Raw genomic sequence first — 22,899 nt, 5'->3', positions numbered from 1 at the left:
CATGCAATAAGCAGAAATAAATTATAATTCTAGAAAGTGGATAATGATTGAGTGCCTCTGCATACAAACAGTCCAAGCATTAAATCTAGGCTGGGGTTCATTTACAAGGTAAAGATTTTAATGAATAACCTCTATGACCTTGTATAAGTGGTTGTGTCACAGTTTTCCTCAAAGATACATGTGTCTATCTGTACTATGGGGTCCTCTATGGATTCCCACTTTTTCCTTTATCCTTGGTTGTGTATTATGATTTCACAATACATAGTAATTAGCTTTGTATAGATTTTAAAGTTGTCTCCTAAACCAAATGAGAAATACCTGGAAGATAGCCCAGCTTCATTCATGGTGAGAAGAGAAATATATATCCTATCTTTCCTTCTAAGTATTTTTTTTCCTTGACTAAAAACATTCCATTTTTAAACTAAAAGTAAGTGATGGACTGGGGACAATACTGAAATAATTTACAATAAGCAGGTGTGTGAATACAGTGATTTGTTTTAGGGAAGAATTTGTCATTTGTGGTGAAAGGGGTATTTTCTAGGAGGAATAATTTAACTTGGCCTACATCCAAAATGCATGTTCTTATACTAAGAACAAATATGTCAGTTTCACAAGTGAACAATGGTCATCTTTCAAGTGCACTAGAGAAACTCAGTTTCAAAAAGGCATACATAGACAATGAATATGCTTCTTGATTAATTTGCTACAGTTAGGTTCTTTGAGGCTTATAATTCATCCAGATGAAGCACCACTGAGTCAAACTTTTATTTACAACTCATTTTGGCCCTTGATATACAGTACAGTGGTCAGCCTGTTTGCAAGAGGAATGAAAATTTTAGCTTATGAAAATTTATGACACTGAAAACATTGGATTCCACAATCTCAAATTTCTAAGCCATGAATTTCTAATACCCAGGGGGAACATAGCATGGGGGGAGGGGTGATTTAGCATTCATGGTCCTCAACCCCTATTTTTCCAGATAGGGAAACCAGCTCCAGGAGAAGTGACAGTCTAATAATATATAGCTACTCTGAACCACAAATAGAACCCATGTTTCCAAATTCATACTGGGCTTATCTCAAGTCTGCCCAAACTATACAACCTTTTGAAACCTGTTAACTTTTTCATTTTAATAGAGTGATCTCAGTCACAGTAACATGGATTTCAATAATACAATAATAATGTTTAAAATAAGAAAACACTGCATTGTGAAGTATATTTTGACATATATTTTGTCAGTGTTTTGTTTGTTTTAGGTTTTGGTTAAAACTGTGACCCAGGCTTGTAGTATTCTTTTCTGTTTACACTGTACCATTAGAAGCATGAATGTCAGTGACCTAGGCAGCGTGAGACAGATGAGCAGCTGGCAAGTAGAACATATGACAAGAATTATTGAACTGCACCAGACCAGGGAGGATTCACCAAGAGGAGAATGATTATTTATGAGGCAGCTTCCAGGTGCTCCAACTCTACCTACTAGTAGTAGAGTGTGGACTTACTTGAATATTTATTCAACAAAATATATTCTAAGTTTGTGTCTCACAGATACTTTTACATGAGGATATTACAGGAGAGCTTCCTAAAAATATTGTTATAAACAATTTTGCATTTTTCTGATTACAAAAGTAATAGCTATTTACTGTAAACTTAAAAATATACATATACTCACAATAATAAGTAAAATTTAGTTGTTAAGCTCAATCATATTTTGGAGCCTTTATTTCCAGTCTTTTTATAATATATACATAGAAGTATGCACATACACACATATGTGCGTAAACACACAACATTTATATATCATTAAAAATTCATAGCCTGCTGTTTTTGACCTAATATTACATAATGAGTATTTTCCAGGTCATTGGGAATTCTTTCTAAATAATATTGTGATGACTATGTAAAAGTCTGTAATATGGATATCACAGGTTCTTTAACCATTGTTCTGTTGAATAAGTAATTTCCAAATTTGCTATTATGAATAATGTAGTGAAAATTTTGGTAGACTAGTTATTTTTTTATGTTTCTGATTATTTCTTTAGGTAGCTTCTTAGACATTGAATTATTCGATCAAATGATATCAGTAATTTGAAGCTTTTCACACATCTGGCCAGTTTGCTTTTCCCAAATTGTTGATGGCGTTTGTGACATTTCTAACTGGGCTTAACTTTGTGGCTCAAATTGCAAGCTCAGGAATTAAGGTGATTTGCTTGCATTTTCAGTATGCTTCCACTAGCTCTGCTCTGGATCTTGTGGGCTAAAGAGCCAGCTTTCAGCCATAGGCCATGGTTAACTGCATGATTTTATAGTAATAACTTTTTTTATTATTTTAGATTGATTATTCCTTTTTTTCTAACAATTATGCACAAGGCATTAAGAAACACCATATTACAAAGGATGCTGCCCAACTCAAGTATATCTTAAATGAATGAATTCACAAAGCAAGTTTCATACTTTTCCCCCTACTTCTTGATAATGAATTATAATTTAGCACTTCATGTTCAAACACAGAAGACAAGTTCAAGTATTAAATTTAGGCTTGAGCTTGGCATCCCCAAATTTTACTGAGTGACTTTGCTAATTATAGCTCAGTTTAAACCTGATTTTATCAAGACATGATGAGGAGGCTTCCTTCTAACACACACTGAATCTCCTTATAAGAACTTGCAGAAGCATAATTAAATCCTAGAATTTCTGCTGCTTCACTGTGTGAATTTCTCCAACTTTTCTTTCTCTAGAAAAGACACTACACACTTAACTGTCTTGCAAATAAAATAGGCTGATAGACCCAATTGCAGTCATTAGTTTGCCTTTCCCAAGGGCCTTTCCAACTCTAAAAGGAAAAAAGAAAAGTAATATGCATGAAGTATGCACCAGACGATCTCCCCTACATTAGCTCACCCTTAAGAGTCTCCTGAAAAGTAAGGATTATCAGCACGTTTGTCAGAAGAGGAAACTGAAGGGTTGAGATTTTGAAGTCACCTCTCCAAAGACACTCAGATAGTAAGCAGCAGAATGTCTGACTCCCCAAGCTGTTTTTTGATGCACGACTGCATTAGGTCTTTAAGGCCCTAACACTGGTTTTCTTCTCAGCTCTCAAGTCCTCTTTCTTTGGAGGTCTATGAACCAGAAATAGTGTAGAGGTTTTACAGCCACACCATGCATCTCTCCACTGTCTGCTGCTTGACCACCAAGTGAGCTTTTCCAAACTGCTATTCCCTTCATCTAACTGTCTTGTCATGCCTCAGTGGGGTTTCAAAACTGATAAAGTAATTGATAAAGTAAAATGGTTATAGCACAGCACTGAAAGAGAGAATATGGTGGGGTTCAAATAATTTTTCTTGCCTATTTTCTCCAGAGCTAGGGTTGTTAAGAGAGTGGAAAAGAAAGAAAAAAAATGCAGCTTCATTTTTATCTTTTACATATGAATTCAGCTTATAGATTGAGAACACGTGTGAATCTGTATGTCTCAGGGAACCCAAAGAATGCTAGATCTGCTTACTGTGCACTTGACATCTGTTCTAAACATCGTTCCTATTGTTTGATGAATATGAACTCATGCATTAGGACAGACATAGACCTTCATACCATAGAGAAAATTACTTCTAAACATGATAATATTGTAGAATTTACCTTCTTACAGATAGTGACATTTCCATTATTAAGATCTGGAATAAATATATAATTTACTTCTTCCCCACCTTCTTTGTCTCCTTTTTTTCATCCTCCACATTTCTTTGTTCAACAAATATATAGTAAGTACCTACTATGTGGCAGGCCCTGTGCCGGGGGTTGAGAACAGGGAGGTGACTAAGAATGCCTTTTACCATGTCTCGTTTCATGTGAACAATAACAACTAGAATTTGTTTAGAACTTGAAAAATTATAATTAGCAAAGTCATTTAATCTTGATAACTTCAAGAAGGAGGTATTATTATGCTCATATTATCAATGAAGAAACTAAAGTTCAGAGAAGTACAATGGCTTGCCCTAGGTCACACAGCAAGTAAGAGCTGGAGCCAGATTAGAATGCTGGTCTAATTCCAATGTCTGTGCTGAATTATTATGTACAAACAATGGCCTTTATTTCCCTTTCTGTCATAATGTGTTTTGATTTTATTTATTTGGGTAACTTAACAGACATAGGAGTTTAGGCATAGAACATTAGATTTAGAAAATGCAGAACTTCTAAGAAAGATTACATTCATGTTTTTAATTATAAAAATAAACAAATTAAATCACTTATTAGACATAAATAAATGAAATAAAGAATAACAAGAAGAATAAAGTAACTTATTTCAATTGAGCAAACATTTATTACCTCCTGTGGGCAAAACACCACTGGGAATATAAAGATTAAAAAGGCATGGACCCCCGTGTCCTGGAACTTGCAGTCTAATTGGGGAGTCAGAGATATATAAATGACTCCAGTAATAAAGCCAATGATTATAAATGCTGTAATAGATGTTGAGAAAACATGCTGTGGGATTCAGAGGAATAGAGACATTAGGTCTCCACAGGGAAAACTGAATTCTACTTTTTGAAAGGCATTAGACTTAATGTGGATTTTAAAGAAAATAAATACTGATTGAATAAACTGAAGGAACGCACTAAGAAGAGGGTGAATGGTTTGAGCAAAGGTTGATCACAGTGGTTTCAAAACTGTTTTGGTTCAATGTCACCAATCTGCAGAAGGTTAAAGATGGCAGAATGACCAAACCTCTTCATCTCATCTTCCAAATATGACCACATGAAAATGAGGATGAACACTAAAACCCATTAGTAGGCAAGAGACAATAACAGATTTATTACAGATGGAAAGCTTTGGAGGATGGGGTCTGGGGAAGCAGAGAAGAAGCTGAAGCATAGAAACTCATGTGCACAAGGATCTCATCCAGTAGAACCCCAGAGAAGCTCATGACTCTGATATTGAGGGTTGGATGACTGGGAAATTAATAGTAAACATGCCACCTGATCAGTCAAACATTCTTTTACCTTTTCCTTAAATTATGATATTCACCATAGCCAAGCACATACTGCTAGGAAAATTTTAAAAAGCAAGGGTTCTCTTTAAATAAATTAAATGGCCCCAAAACAAACTTCTCTTTGTTCTGGCAGTAATGCATCAGCTAGTTTAATAAACTAGTATTCATCAAATCCTGCCCAATTGCAGAAAGAAAGAGGCACAGGACTAAAATCAGTGAGATTAAAACAAAGTCCACATAAGAAAGAGGTGGTCTCCTAATATTACTCACATATTTGGCTCCTGGAATGCCGACAGCCAATTGTATAAGCTGTAGGTGACTTAACAACTCGGTGTGAATTGGGCATGCCGCTAAACCTCCCCAAGACTTATTTTTCTGATCTTTAAACTGGGAAATATAAAACTCACTTGTTTATTAAAGTAACTTGATTCAGTATGATAAATATTTATTGAGAATGTATCATATGCTGCTATAACATGGAGAAATGGGGGTGGGGGAACAGGGATACATAAATTCTGAGTCTCTGATCATTAGAAATATTATACAATATTTTAAGAAAGTGATGTTATACATATCAAAATACAGCATATGAATAATTCAGAAACATTTTAAACTAACAGGTTTTCTAACAGTCCAGAGGTGATTGTATCTAAACTAGGATTTGAGCTCGGTCTTGATGCTTGGTGTAGGATTTAATGTAGATGACACATTATATGAAAAAAAAATCAGAGATAGAAACATGCCAAGTGAACTTAGAAATTAGCGTGAATGAAGCAGAGGTTTCAGAAGTAAGAAAATCACTGGGAATCAGTTTTAAAAGGTAGATTAGTGAATGTGAGCCCATTATGTATTAAATTCAGACCCAAACACAAAATTTTGCCCACAGTTACTAGAAGACTGACTGCAGCAGAGTAGGGTTTTGCATGATGAGGAACCTTTTAATAACTAGGTTTGAGTAGACTTCAAAGATTTGGTGGGTCAATCAATATCAATAAATTAGTCCCTTATATTTGAGCAAACTCTCCTAAAGTGCCTACCCATTTGTCTTAATATGAAGAATTATTTTCAGAATGTTAATAATAGTTAGCATTTATGAAGTGTGTCAACAAACTTGGCCCTCAAAACAGCTTTTCCCCATCCACTGCTGTGGCACAGAGACCCTGTGAAATGCTCCCTTCTACAATGGGTACCACTGATCCACAGTCTCACCAGGCTTCAACTTCTTGTTCATTCAAACTATGCATTCATTCCATCTTGCCTATCCTCTTTTGCAGGATCACTACTAAGAGAGCTTTTCTAGCCTCTCTGCTCTTTGATTTGAAGCTCTGGTTTAGTTCCTAGGCCTCCAACGTGGCTTCACTAAGGGTATTCTAGTATTTTTTCCCCTTTGTCCCATGCGCAGTTCCCACTCTCAGCCCAGAAAGAGCCTTCCTTCCTCCCTTTGCTCGTGGACATTCAAACACCGACTACTTTCTTAGTTAACGCTAGGCCCTCCACTAGGTGCTTTATGCAAGTGATTGGTATTCATCTTCACAACAGTCATGTGACATCAGTTTTATCACTTCCATTTGTCAGATGAGGAAATGAAGGTGCAGAGAGATGAGTTAACCCTTTGCCCAATCACAGTCAGGAAGAAACAGGATTCCAAGTGAAGTTTGCCACACTCCAAAGCTGGACACTTCCCAATTCATCACACTGCTTTTACCTTTGGGGTTTTCTTAACCATGCAAGCTCTTCCGATTTTAAAGATACTGATCAGAGTTGCCTCACTAGCCCAGTAGGCAGCATGTCAGTCTCCTAAAGATACTGATCTGTTGTCTTGTCCTCAGGTTAAGCCACTTCAGTCACTTCAACTACCTATCTTGGAATACGATTTCCTGCAGGCTCCTTATTTAGTTACTCTCCTCTGGCCATGATCCACTATGACTATTTTATTTATATGCAGAGATAGATATATTTGGCTCTCTATATTGTGATTTCTGGGAAACATAATATTGACTCTGCTAAAATAACAGTGCTAGCAATTGTACTTGGTAACACCAGTATGGCTTATCTAAGGCATAGAATGGTAATTTGGGACTCTGGGTAAATAAAGAATATTCTAATGTAAGCATCATTCCCTTTAATGTTACCTTGGTTGCTGTGCTTTGGAATCCTTGGGAAGGGAAGCAAACAGATAACATATAGGATACTACATGGCATTAAAGACAAAATGTGCTATCAACAAAGACTGCATATTTTAAAGCAGGGTAAAGGAGGCAATTTTCTTTAAAAGCTAATAGTTTGCTACTAACTACTAAGGGAAGAAGCTGTTCCTTTGTTGGTCCTTCTTTGTTGCCAATCTATTTATCTAAAATTGCAAGTGTTTAAATAAAATTAAATACAAAAGTGTTCAGGAATACCTTTGGATTTAAAATCTGAAAGATAGATCCAAATATATGCAATGATTTTTGCCCTGCAAGGTCACCCTATAATTTTTTATTTTAATTGAAAAGAAAGAGTCAGACTTTTGAGGTGCCTCCACTAGGCAAAGTCTCTTTGGAAATTTTGCCATAACTCACAGCACACAGCACAGCCTGTTTCAGACTGTCAAGGAAAGAGACCAACTGAAAAAAAATGCAGATTGGATGCATATTTCAGAATACTCCTAATATAGACAGGGGAAGAATAAGAAAGAAAAATAGAAGGAAAAGGAAGTCAAATTGTCTAACCACCTACAGTCTAAAAGCTAGACTTTCTCTTGCTTGTAAAACAAGAACAAGGGTTTTGTGCTTTATTTTGCTTGATAATAATATTTTATAAGAGAAGTATAAATCAAAACAGCTGATGATGTACTTAAGAGAAAGAAAATAACATTGCAGTTCATCTTGTTTATTATAGACAACATGAAACAAGGTTCCTCTCTGAAGAAGGCATTTTATGAGGAGCATGGTTATTTAAAAGTACCCTTGGTAGTGAAGGATGGCTATATCTAGCATTGTTTGAAGAGCAGAACATTGGATTGAAATCTAATTTAAAACCACCAGATTTGGTTTGATATTATTAAAGGTTACAAAATGTGATTTATAAATATTTCATATGATTCATATCCTTAGGTTAGTGGTAAATTTGTTTATTTTTACTACTTTTTAACAGTATAATGTATTGTGTCTAAAATTGTATTTTTCCTCAAGTGCTATAAAATAAATTTGCATAATAGTTTATGAAATCTCATCAGGGGAAAATATATCCTTCCCCAACATATTAAATATTGCTCCCACAAAGTACAGTATACCAATTAATGCCATAGTAGATTTTGGTTTTTCATTATTTATCTTTGGACTGGATGTACACCACTGGCTTTCCTGGGCCTCCAGCTTGCAGATGGCAGAAGGTGGACTGTCCCAGATTCCACAATAGCATGAGCCAATTCATAATAATAAATCTCCTTCTATCTATTGATCTATCTGTCTATTGATTGATCCATCTATCTATCCCATTGGTTCTGTTTTTCTGGTGAACCCTGATGAATACAACAATGACACAGACAATAAAGCTGCCAACAAATAAAATGCTGCTACATGTTTGTGGACGGTGAGGATAAAGACAGGCATTTCATTAAGAAGGCAATTCCAGTAATCTAGACAAAAATTAGAAGGGGTATTGGTAGTAGAAAAGCAAAGAACATGGATGGTATGGATATTTGGAAGGAAGAAACGATGAGTTTTGGTAGAAGACTGGAAAAAAGATAACTGAGAGAAAGAAGAATCAAGGATGCATCTTAGCTTTAAAATATGTGTGATTTTCTATGGAGAACAGTATGGAGGTTCCTTAAAAAACTAAAAACAGAACTACCATATGACCCAGCAATCCCACTCCTAGGCATATACCCTGAGAAAACCATAATTCAAAAAGAGTAATGTACCACAATGTTCATTGCAGCCCTATTTACAATAACCAGGACATGGAAGCAACCTAAGTGTCCATTGACAGATGAATGGATAAAGAAGATGTAGTACATATATACAATGGAATACTACTCAGCCATAAGAAGAAACAAAATTGAGTTATTTGAAGTGAGGTGGATGGACCTAGAGTCTGTCATATAGAGTGAAGTAAGTCAGAAAGACAAAAATAAATACCATATGCTAACACATATATATGGAATCTAAAAAAAAAAAGGTGCTGAAGAACCTAGGGGCAGGACAGGAATAGGGACACAGACATAGAGAATGGGCTTGAGGATACGGGGAAGGGGAAGGGTAAGCTGGGACGAAGTGAGAGAGTGGCATGGACATAAATACACTACCAAATATAAAATAGATAGCTAGTGGAAAGCAGCCACATTGCACAGGGAGATCAGCTCCGTGCTTTGTGACCACCTAAAGGGGTGGGATAGGGAAGGTGGGAGGAGACGCAAGAGGGAGGGGATATGGGGATATATTTATACATATAGCTGATTCACTTTGTTATACAGCAGAAACCAATACAACATTGTAAAGCAGTTATACTCCAATAAAGATGTTAAAAAAGAAAAAAGAAAGAAAGATGGTACTCCATGGAGAAATTAATTTAAGTGCTCACTATGGAAACACTAAAAAAAAATATATGTGTGCTTTGGAAGCTGGTAGTGGCCTTAATGAAAATAGGAAATCAAGAAGAGGAACTGAAATGGACAAGGCAAAATGTGAAATGTGGTTGTATGCATGATACAAGGAGGTTCTGTTAGGATTTACAGTTAGAAATGTATAGTAGGAAATTAGAAATGAGAGACAAATAGACACGTAAGAAGAACTAGGTCAGAGCTTTGGAATCCACTACGTAGAAATGTTGACAGAAGGCATGGCAATAAATGATATTCATAAGGGATAGGATGGCAAGAGAAAATGCTAGGGGCTTGAGGCCATAATTAGGGGATATGTTTTGAAGTGATGCGATACCTAACACTACTAGGTATGCATATACATTCTCCTTCATGACTGACGGTAGATTAACCACGTTTGTTCTTTTGACAATGTGGTTAAGCCAGTTAGGTAGATAGCAAATTAAATCTAAATACATATGTGATAAAAGGAATTTGATCTTTTCATACCCTTTGCAATGTTCTGCTTTTTTAATTGAGATATAGTTGATGTACAATATGTTACAGGTGTAGAACCTAGTGATTCACAATTTTTAAAGGTTATACTCCATTTACAGTTAGTATAAAATATTGGCTATATTCTCCATGTTGTACAATATATCCTTATAGCTTATTTTATACATAGTAGTTTGTACCTCTTAATCCCCCTCCCCCTATCTTTCCCCTCACCCTTTCCTCCTCCCACTGGTAACAACTAGTTTGTTCTCTATATCTGTGAGTCTGTTTCCTTTTTGTTATATTCACTAGTTTGTTGTATTTTTTAGATTCCACATATAACTGATATATGAAATATAAAGTCTCAATAATAACAATACAATTAATTAATTTATACCTTTATATTCATTCACTGAAATCCTGTCTGTGCTAGCCAAGCCCTAAGGAAAACCAGATAAGTTCCTTGATGACAGTGACCATGACTTACTTTCTAAGGAAGGGCAGAGGGACCTCTCTGCAGAACTAAAACCAGAATTTTTTCTTCTAACTCCTTTACTAGGTATTTTGCCAGTCATAATTTTAGCATGTTTAAGATGAAGAAAAAGTAAAAGTAAAAACTTGCATGAGGAATCATGTCTTGAGATATTTTGAATGTAACTACACATGACAATAATAGAAACGTTCAGAGTAAAAGGGTCAAGAGGAGTGTATCTTCCTCTGTTGACCTCTGGAGTTAAAATTTGGGGAAAAAGTGGAAGAGTGCATATAGATTTATTTGTATCATTGTTTAGATTCTACATATAAATTATATCATATAGTATAAAATAGATAAGCAACAAGGCTTTACTGTATAGCGCAAGGAATCATACCCAATATCTTATAATAACCTATAACGGAATCTGCAAAAGAAAAAAAAACAAACTCAAATCACTATGCTGTACACCTGAAATTAACACAATATTGTAAATCAACTACTTCGGTAAAAAAACAAAACAAAACCACACACCAAATTCTAAAAAAAGAACGGGAAGAGTGCATTTTAGTGGGTCTTACATTATCCAAAGAAACTATATAATTCAAACCACAAACATTAACCAACCCATGATAATTCTCACAATTTCCTAAGGAGCATCTTCACTAATACTATTTTATTGTAGAAAATGTACTCAGAAATTCCATATTGCATTGTTATTAGAAACAAAGCAAAAGTAGCTTAAAAAGTAATATCTTGGTTGAGAAAGCAGAAAATAATTAAACATTAGAGATTTCAGCCAATGAATCAGGTGGGTGCATAAAAATATCCCCAGGAAATCAATGTTGCTTTCAAAGAATATTAAAATATTAAGTCCACTCCAACCTCTGGAAGATAAATTCTCTTTATGCATATTTTTTAAAACAAATACTTAGACTATATTTTTGTCTGCACAAGAAGAGTTCTCAAGCCCCCAAAGCAAATAAGACAAATCATTTTATAAAATTTCTCTCATTTTGGCAATAAAACAACACAGATACTTTTTCTTTAAAAAATACAGTCTTACTAAATCCCACACTTGGGAATTGAACTATGTGAATACAAAACTGTTACTTTATATTCATATCTAGTCCAATTATAAGGCTGCACAATCTTGCTGTAAATCTTGCTCCCTTGTCTTCAAGATAAATGTTGAATTAAAGATTATAGTAGACAATTAAACAAGAAATGATCCATGCAAGTTGCCCATAACTTTTATGTTTGTCTAAGGACAGCTGTAAAATTAGCCACTTTCAGTTATCCCCAGCTCTCTACAATTGTATAAAATCCCTCCTGTGTTTTGATGACTATGTGTCAAAAAGTTTGTTAAAGGAGAATAGAAGAAAAGGTGGAATTTGACTTCAGTATTTGAAGTTTCCAAATTAATTGTGTTGATTTTATTGTTTATTCCTTTTTATAAATTAATAATTAAAATGTGCTATAGACTGAATATTTGTGTCCCCCTTGTGTTGCTAGTATCAGCATCTTTCCTCAAGACAGCCTTTCTTTTTTATTTACTTGCTGTTCAGCACTTCGTATACTGAGCTCAGCTCATATTATTTGGTGGGAAGAGACCTAGGAGAACTCCCTCACCTAAGAACTGCAATGTATCCTGAAGACAATTTCACATAGAATTAGTTGTTTTGTAGTGGCAGGGACCTTCATAAAACCTTTACTCCCATGCTTGAATTGAAAGACTACTCATTATATATAATTTCCATTAATGTATATATAACTGATTTTCATTGATGTATATATAGTTGGCCTTGTATGTTTTTATTTTTTGTCTTTTTATGTGTATATTTTCCTCCCTCCCTATTTTTGAACATATTTTGAACAGAAAAGTTGTAGTCTACTTCAACTGTATTCTCATAGCACCTGTAATACACTAGGTTTTTAGTAAATATCTGCTTAATATATATCAAAAATCCATGTTCTTTAATTCTTATGAACAGAATATATGATGAAAACTAAGAATGAATTATCTGTTAGATGGTCTGAAAAGTAAAAGGTAAGAATCCCCAGATGTGAACTTCTATGTCTATTTATATAGATAGAAAGTTAATCTTCCCCTGTTTTGAACTTCTGAGTCTCTAGCGTTTTATGCTTTCTTCCACCCACACGTTTATTTATTTGCCTTTGTACCAGATCCCTAGACAGCAAGAAGATCAAAAGCATCAACACTATTTTATGATATACCCTGCAAAATAAAACAGGTAAAAAAAGACACATGAAATACTAACTTATTTTAAATATGGGATTTAAAAGTCTATGTTTAGTGGAACAGTATCATATTTACGAATAACACCATCATATACAATAGGAACTTAAATGAGGATAAATAACAATTCTACCATGATGATTATTTGGTTATACAACAAAAATTATAGGAAAGTAAGTTCTGAAATAAAAGTGGTAATTAAAATATCAGATAAAAAATGAATAGTCAATGCTTAATTATCTGAAGACCAGTAATTCAGATTGTGTGCTCCCTTATTCTCCATGGCTGCATTTTGGCCACATAGAGGACTCATTGTGGTCTTCACTAGGGGGTGCGAAGAGAAAATTAAAGAGCAGAAAGTCTACTCTAACCATTCAGAGAAATTATAACCATCCTGATAAAGAATAGAGGAAGAGGAAATTGAACCCTTTGTTTCAAATGAAGTTTGTACATCTTGTATTTTTGTTTTCTTTGTTCATTTACCTAATTCCCATTAATAATCAAAAATCCATATATATTATGTCCAAGAGTCAAAACTGGAGGAGTAAAGGACTACTGGCCAGGTGGTTCACATTATCCAACTATCCTGGCCAATGCCTTGAAATGAATCTTCATTTTCAAACTATAAATTCAAATATTGCCTAAATGGTTCTGAACTGTCAACAGGCCCTGTGCAAAGAATAAAAAAGATTAGCAGTAATATAAAGGATAAAATTTTGGGGTTCTTCCCCAAATCTTCCTCACATCAGCCTTCCATAGAAACTGAAATTGGTAAAATGATGCTTGAATGAGGATGGCCTTTATCCATTAGGATATGAGTAACACTGACCCCAACAAAGCAAGTAGTCTGTTAGATAACTTAGCTGTCATGTTAGAAAGGAGAAAGCGAGAAGCAAGAAGAGCTACAATCCTGCAGCCTGTGGAACAAAAACCACATTCAGAGAAAGACAAGATAAAAAGGCAGAGGGCTATGTACCAGATGAAGGAACAAGATAAAACCTCAGAAAAACAACTAAATGAAGTGGAGATAGGCAACCTTCCAGAAAAAGAATTCAGAATGATGATAGTGAAGATATTCCAGGACCTTGGAAAAAGAATGGAGGCAAAGATCGAGAAGATGCAAAAAATGTTTAACAAAGACCTAGAAGAATTAAAGAACAAACAAACAGATGAACAATACAATAACTGAAATGAAAACTACACTAGAAGGAATCAATAGCAGAATAACTGAGCCAGAAGAACGGATAAATGACCTGGAAGACAGAATGATGGAATTCACTGCTGTGGAACAGAATAAAGAAAAAAGAATGAAAAGAAATGAAGACAGCCTAAGAGACCTCTGGGACAACATTAAACGGAACAACATTCGCATTATAGGGGTCCCAGAAAGAGAAGAGAGAGAGAAAGGACCAGAGAAAATATTTGAAGAGATTATAGTCGAAAACTTCCCTAACATGGGAAAGGAAACAGCTACCCAAGTCCAGGAAGCACAGCGAGCCCCATACAGGATAAACCCAAGGAAAAACACACTGAGACACATAGTAATCAAACTGGCAAAAATTAAAGACAAAGAAAAATTACTGAAAATGGCAAGGGAAAAATGACAAATAATATAGAAGGGAACTCCCATAAGGTTAACAGCTGATTTCTCAGCAGAGACTCAACAAGCCAGAAGGGAGTGGCATGATATACTTAAAGTGGTGAAAGGGAAGAACCTACAACCAAGATTACTCTACCCAGCAAGGATCTCATTCAGATTCAATGGAGAAATCAGAGCTTTACAGACAAGTAAAAGCTAAGAGAATTCATCACCACCAGACCAGCCCTACAACAAATGCTAAAGGAACTTTTCTAAGTGGGAAACACAAGAGAAGAAAAGGACCTACACAAATAAACCCAAAACAATTAAGAAAATGGTCATAGGAACATACATATTGATAATTACCTTAAACGTGAATGGATTAAATGCTCCAACCAAAAGAAACAGGCTTGCTGAATGGATACAAAAACAAGACCTATATATATGCTGTCTACAAGAGACCCATGTCAGACATAGGATCACATACAGGAGGAAAGTGAGAGGATGGAAAAAGATATTCCATGCAAATGGAAATCAAAAGAAATCTGGAGTAGCTATACTCATATCAGATAAAATAGAATTTAAAATAAAGAATGTTACAAGAGACAAGGAAGGACACTACATAATGATCAAGGGATCAACCCAAAAAGAAGATAGAGCAATTATAAATATATATGCACCCAATATAGGAGCACCTCAATACATAAGGCAACTGCTAACAGCTCTAAAAGAGTAAATTGACAGCAACAGAATAATAGTGGGGGACTTTAACACCTCACTTACACCAATGGACAGATCATCCAAAATGAAAATAAATAAGGGAACAGAATTTTAAATGACACAATAGACCAGATAGATTTAATTGATATTTATTGGACATTCCATCCAAAAACAGCAGATTACACTTTCTTCTCAAGTGTGCACAGAACATTCTCGAGGATAGATCACATCTTGGGTCACAAAACAAGCCTCATTAAATTTAAGAAAGTTGAAATCATATCAAGCATCTTTTCTGACCACAACGCTATGAGATTAGAAATGAATTACAGGGAAAATAATGTAAAAACACAAACACATGGAGGCTAAACAATACATTACTAAATAACCAAGATATCACTGAAGAAATCAAAAAGGAAATCAAAAAATACCTAGAGACCAATGACAATGAAAACATGATGATCCAAAACGATCCTATAGGATGCAGCAAAAGCAGTTCTAAGAGGGAAGTTTATAGCTATACAAGCCTACCTCAAGAAACAAGAAAAATCTCAAATAAACAATCTAAACTTACACCTAAAGGAACTAGAGAAAGAAGAACAAACAAAACCCAAAGGTAGCAGAAGGAAGGAAATCATAAACATCAGAGCAGAAATAAATGAAATAGAAACAAAGAAAACAATAGCAAAGATCAATAAAACTAAAAGCTGGTATTTGAGAAGATAAACAAAATTGATAAAGCATTAGCCAGGCTCATCAAGAAAAAGAGGGAGAGGACTCAAATCAATAAAATTAGAAATGAAAAAGGAGAAGTTACACCAGGCACCACAGAAATACAAAGCATCCTAAGAGACTACTACAAGCAACTCTATGCCAATAAAATGGACAACCTGGAAGAAATGGACAAATTCTTAGAAAGGTATAAACTTCCAAGGCTGAACCAGGAAGAAATAGAAAATATGAACAGACCAATCACAAGCATTGAAATTGAAACTGTGATTAAAAATCTTCCAACAAACAAAAGTCCAGCATCAGATGGCTACACAGGTGAATTCTATCAAACATTTAGAGAAGAGCTAACAACCATCCTTCTCAAATCCTTCCCAAAAATTGCAAAGGAAGGAACACTCCCAAACTAATTCTATGAGGCCACCATCACCCTGATACCAAAACCAGACAAAGATACTACAGAAAAAGAAAATTACAGACCAATATCACTGATGAAAATAGATGCAAAAATCTTCAACAAAATACTAGCAAACAAAATCCAACAACACATTAAAAGGATCATACAGCATGATCAAGTGGGATTTATCCCAGGGATGCAAGTATTCTTCAATATATGCAAATCAATCAATGTGATACAGCATATTAAAAAATTGAAGAATAAAAACCACATAGTCATCTCAATAGATGCAGAAAAAGCTTTTGACAAAATTCAACACGGGTTTATGATAAAAACTCTCCAGAAAGTGGGCATAAAGGGAAACTACCTCAACATAATAAAGACCATATACGACAAACACACAGCAAACATCATTCTCAATGGTGAAAAACTGAAAGCATTTCCTCTAAGATCAGGAACAAGACAAGGATGTCCACTCTCACCAATATTATTCAACATAGTTTTGGAATTCCTAGCCATGGCAGTCAGAGAAGAAAAAGAAATAAAAGGAATACAAATTGGAAAAGAAGAATTAAAACTGTCACTGCTTGCAGATGACATGATACTATACATAGAGAATCCTAAAGATGCTACCAGAAAAATACTAGAGCTAATCAATGAATTTGGTAAAGTTGCAGGATACAAAATTAATGTAGAGAAATCTCTTGCATTCCTATACACTAATGATGAAAAATCAGAAAGAGAAATTATGGAAACACTCCCATTTACCACTGCAACCAAAAGAATAAAATACCTAGGAATAAACCTACCTAGGGAGACAATAGAACTGTATGCAGAAAACTATAAGACACTGATGAAAGAAATGAAAGATGATACCAACAGATGGAGAGATATACCATGCTCTTGGATTGGAAGAATCAATATTGTGAAAATGACTATACTACCCAAAGCAATCTACAGATTCAATGCAATCCCTATCAAATTACCAGTGGCATTTTTTATGGAACTAGAACAAAAAATCTTAAAATTTGTAGGAGACACAAAAGCCCCGAATAGCCCAAACAATCTTGAGGGAAAAAAACAGAACTGGAGGAATCAGGATCCCTGACTTCAGACTATACCACAAAGCTACAAAATCAAGACAATATGGTACTGGCACAAAAACAGAAACATAGGTCAATGGAACAAGATAGAAAGCCCAGAGATAAACCCATGCACCTATGGTCAACTAATCTATGACAAAGGAGGCAAGGATATAAAATGGGGAAAAGACAGTCTCTTCATTAAGTGATGCTGGGAAAACTGGACAGCTACATGTAAAAGAATGAAATTAGAACACTCCCTAACACCATACACAAAAATAAACTCAAAATGGATGAGAGACCTAAATGTAAGACCCGACACTATAAAACTCTTAGAGGAAAACATAGGAAGAACACTCTTTAACATAAATCACAGCAAGATCTTTTTTGATCCACATCCTAGAGTAATGGAAATAAAAACAAAAATAAACAAATGGGACCTAATGAAACTTAAAAACTTTTGTACAGCAAAGGAAACCATAAACAAGACGAAAAGACAACCCTCAGAATGGAAAAAAATATTTGCAAGTGAATCAACGGATAAAGGATTAATCTCCAAAATATATAAATAGCTCATGCAGCTCAATATTAAAGAAACAAACAACCCAATCCAAAAATGGGCAGAAGACCTAAATAGACATTTCTGCAAAGACATACAGATAGCCAAGAAGCACATGAAAAGCTGCTCAACATCACTAATTATTAGAGAAATGCAAATCAAAACTACAATGAGGTATCACCTTACACCAGTTAGAATGGGCACCATCAGAAAATCTACAAACAACAAATGTTAGAGAGGGAGTAGAGAAAAGGCAACCCTCTTGCACTGTTGGTGGGAATGTAAATTGATACAGCCACTATGGAGAACCGTATGGAGGTTCCTTAAAAAACTAAAAATAGAATTACTATATGATCCAGCAATCCCACTACTGGGCATATGCCCAGAGAAAACCATAATTCAAAAAGACGAATGTACCCCAATGTTCACTGCAGCACTATTTACAATAGCCAGGTCATGGAAGCAACCTAAATGCCCATCGACAGATGAATGAATAAAGAAGATGTGGTACATATATATAATGGAATATTACTAAGCCATAAAAATGAACAAAATTGGGTCATTTGTTAAGACGTGGATGGATCTAGAGACTGTCATACAGAGTGAAGTAAGTCAGAAAGAGAAAAACAAATATCGTATATTAACACATGGATGTGGAACCTAGAAAAATGGTACAGATGAACCGGTTTGCAGGGCAGAAGTTGAAACACAGATGTAGAGAACAAATATATGGACACCAAGGCGGAAATGCCGCGGGGGGCGGGGGGGATGGTGGTGTGATGAATTGGGCGATTGGGATTGACATGTATAGAATTGATGACTAATGAGAACCTGCTGTATAAAGAAATAAAATTAAATTTAAAATTTTTTAAAAAAAGAAAGGAGAAAGCAAATGATAACTAGGGCTTTTATGGAAGCAGATAAAAGGAATATGAAGAGTCTCAAACCTACAAGAATCTAGATGTACTTAGTTCAGTAGGGCATATTTTCAAAGATTTACTTCCCCTATTTCAGTTTCTCATAGTCAGTCTATCAGTGTGCTGTAAAGAATGACTTCCTAATATTACAGCACCAGGTACCAGTCCAATGAGTAGTACAGTGATTAAAATTCCTGGACACTAAATTATTAATAGTTAGAATACCTACAAAATTAATTTATATACTCATTTTTTTAAAAAAAATTATTACTATATTTACCTTTATATCTTGTAACTGGTGAGGAAAGCTGCTGCTATGCTCTTCCTACCACCACTTAAATTCTGCTGATGCTTTGATTTCAGCACAGTCCTGAACATGTGACTGAGGCAAAACAAATAACAATGTACTCAGGATGATGAGAGGTGGTACAATATATACTTAATAGCATGGGCTTAGAATATAAGTTAGATGGACTTGGTGCTGAACCCTGGGTATGTCCTTTACTATCTATATAAGTTCTTACTCTATGAGTTTCTTTAATTTGGGATGGGGTAATGATAGTATTTACAACATAGTGTTCATATGAGGATTAAATAAAATAATGCTTGTAAAGCATTTTTCATAATACCTTAACATTTACTGTAAGTATGGTTAAGATCCCAGTGGGGCAGAAGACAGTGCACCTGGGAATTTGTTAACTGGTTCACCAACATAAGATAGCACTATATTCAAGATGTCAAGATTAGGCCACCTCCAGGACCACCTGTCATTGATAGGTCAAAGCCCCATATTATCTTGCTCCATCATTGTCAACATAATTATATATTTCTGTAGAGTTTGTTCCCTGTGACTCACAAAAATCAACAGGGCTGTTTTCTATAGCTTTACAAAATAAACCATCCTTATCCAGTCTGAACTGAGGTACACTTTTAAGTATATGATCAAAATGTTTTCAAGCTTAAGGCATGTTAATGTGTCAATTTGATTGAATTCTCATTCTGAAATAAGTTCAGGTAAAAAATTGTAAAGCATAATAGAGAAAAATGAAAGATACTTGTAGTAGAAACAACAGGTGTAACAGTGAACATATGTTGAAACTGACATAGCAACAGTGGAAGAATATGTAGCTGCTGAAGAATCATGGCCATCTGAGCCTGCAAAATCCTTTTATTAGCTGCCACAGCAGTATCCAGAAGGGTAATTAGGGATTTGAGCAGCATTACACAGGGTAATAGAGGGGGCTAGGAAGAACTGCAGCATGTCACTATAGCATGTGCCAGTCAGAGGAAGGCTGTGCATTCAGTTTGAAAAAATCAATGAAAGGAAGAAAATGCTATTAGTGCCTGTGATTGCTGAAGGGCTGACTTCAAGGTGATGGGTGAAGCTGAATCGAGTTGCTATGAACCAAGAAGAGGCTCACAAATCTTTACTTCCAAAAATACCATTTCAGGTCTGCCCTGATTTGAAGATCTACAAAATTTCAAACGGACTTTGAATTGCATAGACATCTAGTTTTAAAATAGGCACTACTTTCCTTTGTGGGGCCTCATGGGTGCCCTGGTAATAGCCTCCTAAACCACATATTAGTCTCAGGCTATGGGTAATCTATAAAAGGAAAGGAAAGGTTTACCAATAATCCAGAATAAAATGATTAATAAAATTAATCAGAAATAATAACAAATGTATAAGAATGCATTCTCATTGTGTTTTTCCAGCAAGTATTTATTAAATACTTAATAAATGCATAGGCCCACTAAGCAATGTATGAGATACCAAGAAATCTGATACACAGTCTTAATATAAAGACACTGAGGAAAAATAAATTACATTGTAGAAGTTAAGATCATAAAATGAGAATGATAGGTGTCTTGGCAAAGGGTGTATGTAAATATCAGTGATTCAACAACTGAAATGAACTTAGTTAAATGCTCTGAGGTTCCTTAAAAAACTAAAAATAGAACTACCATACAACCCAGCAATCCCACTGCTGGGCATATACCCTGAGAAAACCATAATTCAAAAAGACTCATGTACCACGATGCTCATTACAGCTCTATTTACAATAGCCAGGACATGGAACCAACCTAAGTGTCTATCGACAGATGAATGGATAAAGAAAATGTGGCACATATATACAATGGCATATTACTCAGCCATAAAAAGAAACGAAACTGAGTTATTTGTAGTGAGGTGGATGGACCTAGAGTCTGTCATACAGAGTGAAGTAAGTCAGAAAGAGAAAAGCAAATACCGTATGCTAACACATATATATGGAATCTAAATATATATATATATATATATATATATAGTCATGAAGAACCTAGGGGCAAGACGGGAATAAAGACGCAGACCTACTAGAGAATGGACTTGAGGACACGGGGAGGGGGAAGGGTAAACTGTGACAAAGTGAGAGAGTGGCATGGACATATATACACTACCAAATGTAAAATAGATAGCTAGTGGGAAGCAGCCACATAGCACAGGGAGATCAGCTTGGTGCTTTGTGACCACCTAGAGGGGTGGGATGGGGGGATGGGAGGTAAGGAGATGCAAGAGGGAAGAGATATGGGATATATGTATATGTATAGCTGATTCACTTTATTATACAGCAGAAACTAACACACCATTGTAAAGCAATTATACTCCAAAAAAGATGTTAAAAAAATTAAAAATAAATGCTCTGAGTCTCAGTTTTCTCACCTAAATAATTGTCATGTGAACTGTTAATTTGAAGTACTTGTCAAAATTAAAATTTAAAATGTATATGAAAGTCACTCCCTTCTCTGGAAGATGAAATAGATATAATTTTGCCTCTTTCTTCTGCTAAACACAACTAAAAGTGTTGGGTATTATATAAAACAAACATAAGAACATTTGAAAGATAGGAAAAAATCAGACTAGCTAGGGAGCTCAGGACCCAAGGAACAATATGGCAAGGAGTTCCCTAGGTTTCATTGTTTCTATTCCTCATACATCCTAGACTTGCAGCTGAAGAATCCAGGAACTTGGAAATGACAATAGGCACAGACAATAAGAGCTCAAGCAAATTCTGCTCTTTGTAATACAGGGACCAGGAAAGAGGTAGCCTAGGAAGATAACTTTTATAAAATAACCACTCTACAGCAGCAAGCCATCACTGCCCTCAAAGACAAACAAAAAACCACCTGTCCCTACCCCTACCCATGTCACCAGAGGCTGAGTAGGAATCTGAGGCTTCTACCCTGACCAGGCTGTAACAGGGTGCCCCAACATGTGGGTAGGTATGGTGTCAGAAAAGACCAAGGAGCCAACTAGTATTTCTATCCTTACCAGGTGGTAGATAGATACCAGGTGGTATCCTTACTGCATTGTCAGTGGAGAATACATTGAAAGTATGGTCTTATATTCGCAATTGGCAGTAACAAGGCTCCGCAACTCCTTTCAGGGGTGTTTTCAACACTGGAGTGTTGGGACTTTTACCATTACCCAGAGGCAATGAACCACATCCCTTCAGTATTGTTAGTGGAGGTCACATGGGGAGCAGTAATAAGGCACTCTAATTCCCAAGCCAGGGAAGTATCAGTAGAGACCTAGTGACAAATTTAAACTCCCAGTCTTACCCCAAAATACCTTCCCTCCTCAGTTGGCAATGGAGGTTGAATAAGCAACCTGTATGTCTATGCACACCTGGCAATAAGGAGACAATGCTCCCACCTTTTCTTGCCAGAGCAGTGTCAAAGAAAGCCAATTAAAAAAGGTTTAAATAAGATCCACAGTCTCACAACATAATATGAAAGATACCACTATTTCAATCAAAACTCATGCATCATATGAAGAACTAAGAGAATTTCAACTTAAATGAAAAGAAATACAATCAATGGATATCGTCACTACAAGGACAGAAATGCTAGAATTATCTGACAAATATTTTAAAGCAACTGTTATAAAAATGCTTCAACAAAAATTTATAAACACACTGAAACAAATGAAAAAATTAAAAGTCTCATTAAATAAATAGAGGATATAAAGGTCCAAACAGAAATTTTACAACTAAAAAAATAACTAAATAAAAAAGCAATATAAGTGTCCATCAGCAGATGAATGGATAAAGAAAATGTAGTGTGTGTATGTATGTATGTATATATATATATATATATATATATATATAT

This window comes from Delphinapterus leucas, chromosome X (assembly GCF_059928025.1).
Source record: "Delphinapterus leucas isolate spDelLeu-1000000601 "Yukka" chromosome X, BTC_Dleu_Yukka2, whole genome shotgun sequence".
Classification (NCBI taxonomy): Eukaryota; Metazoa; Chordata; class Mammalia; order Artiodactyla; family Monodontidae; genus Delphinapterus; species Delphinapterus leucas.
This window is presented reverse-complemented; position numbering follows the sequence as displayed.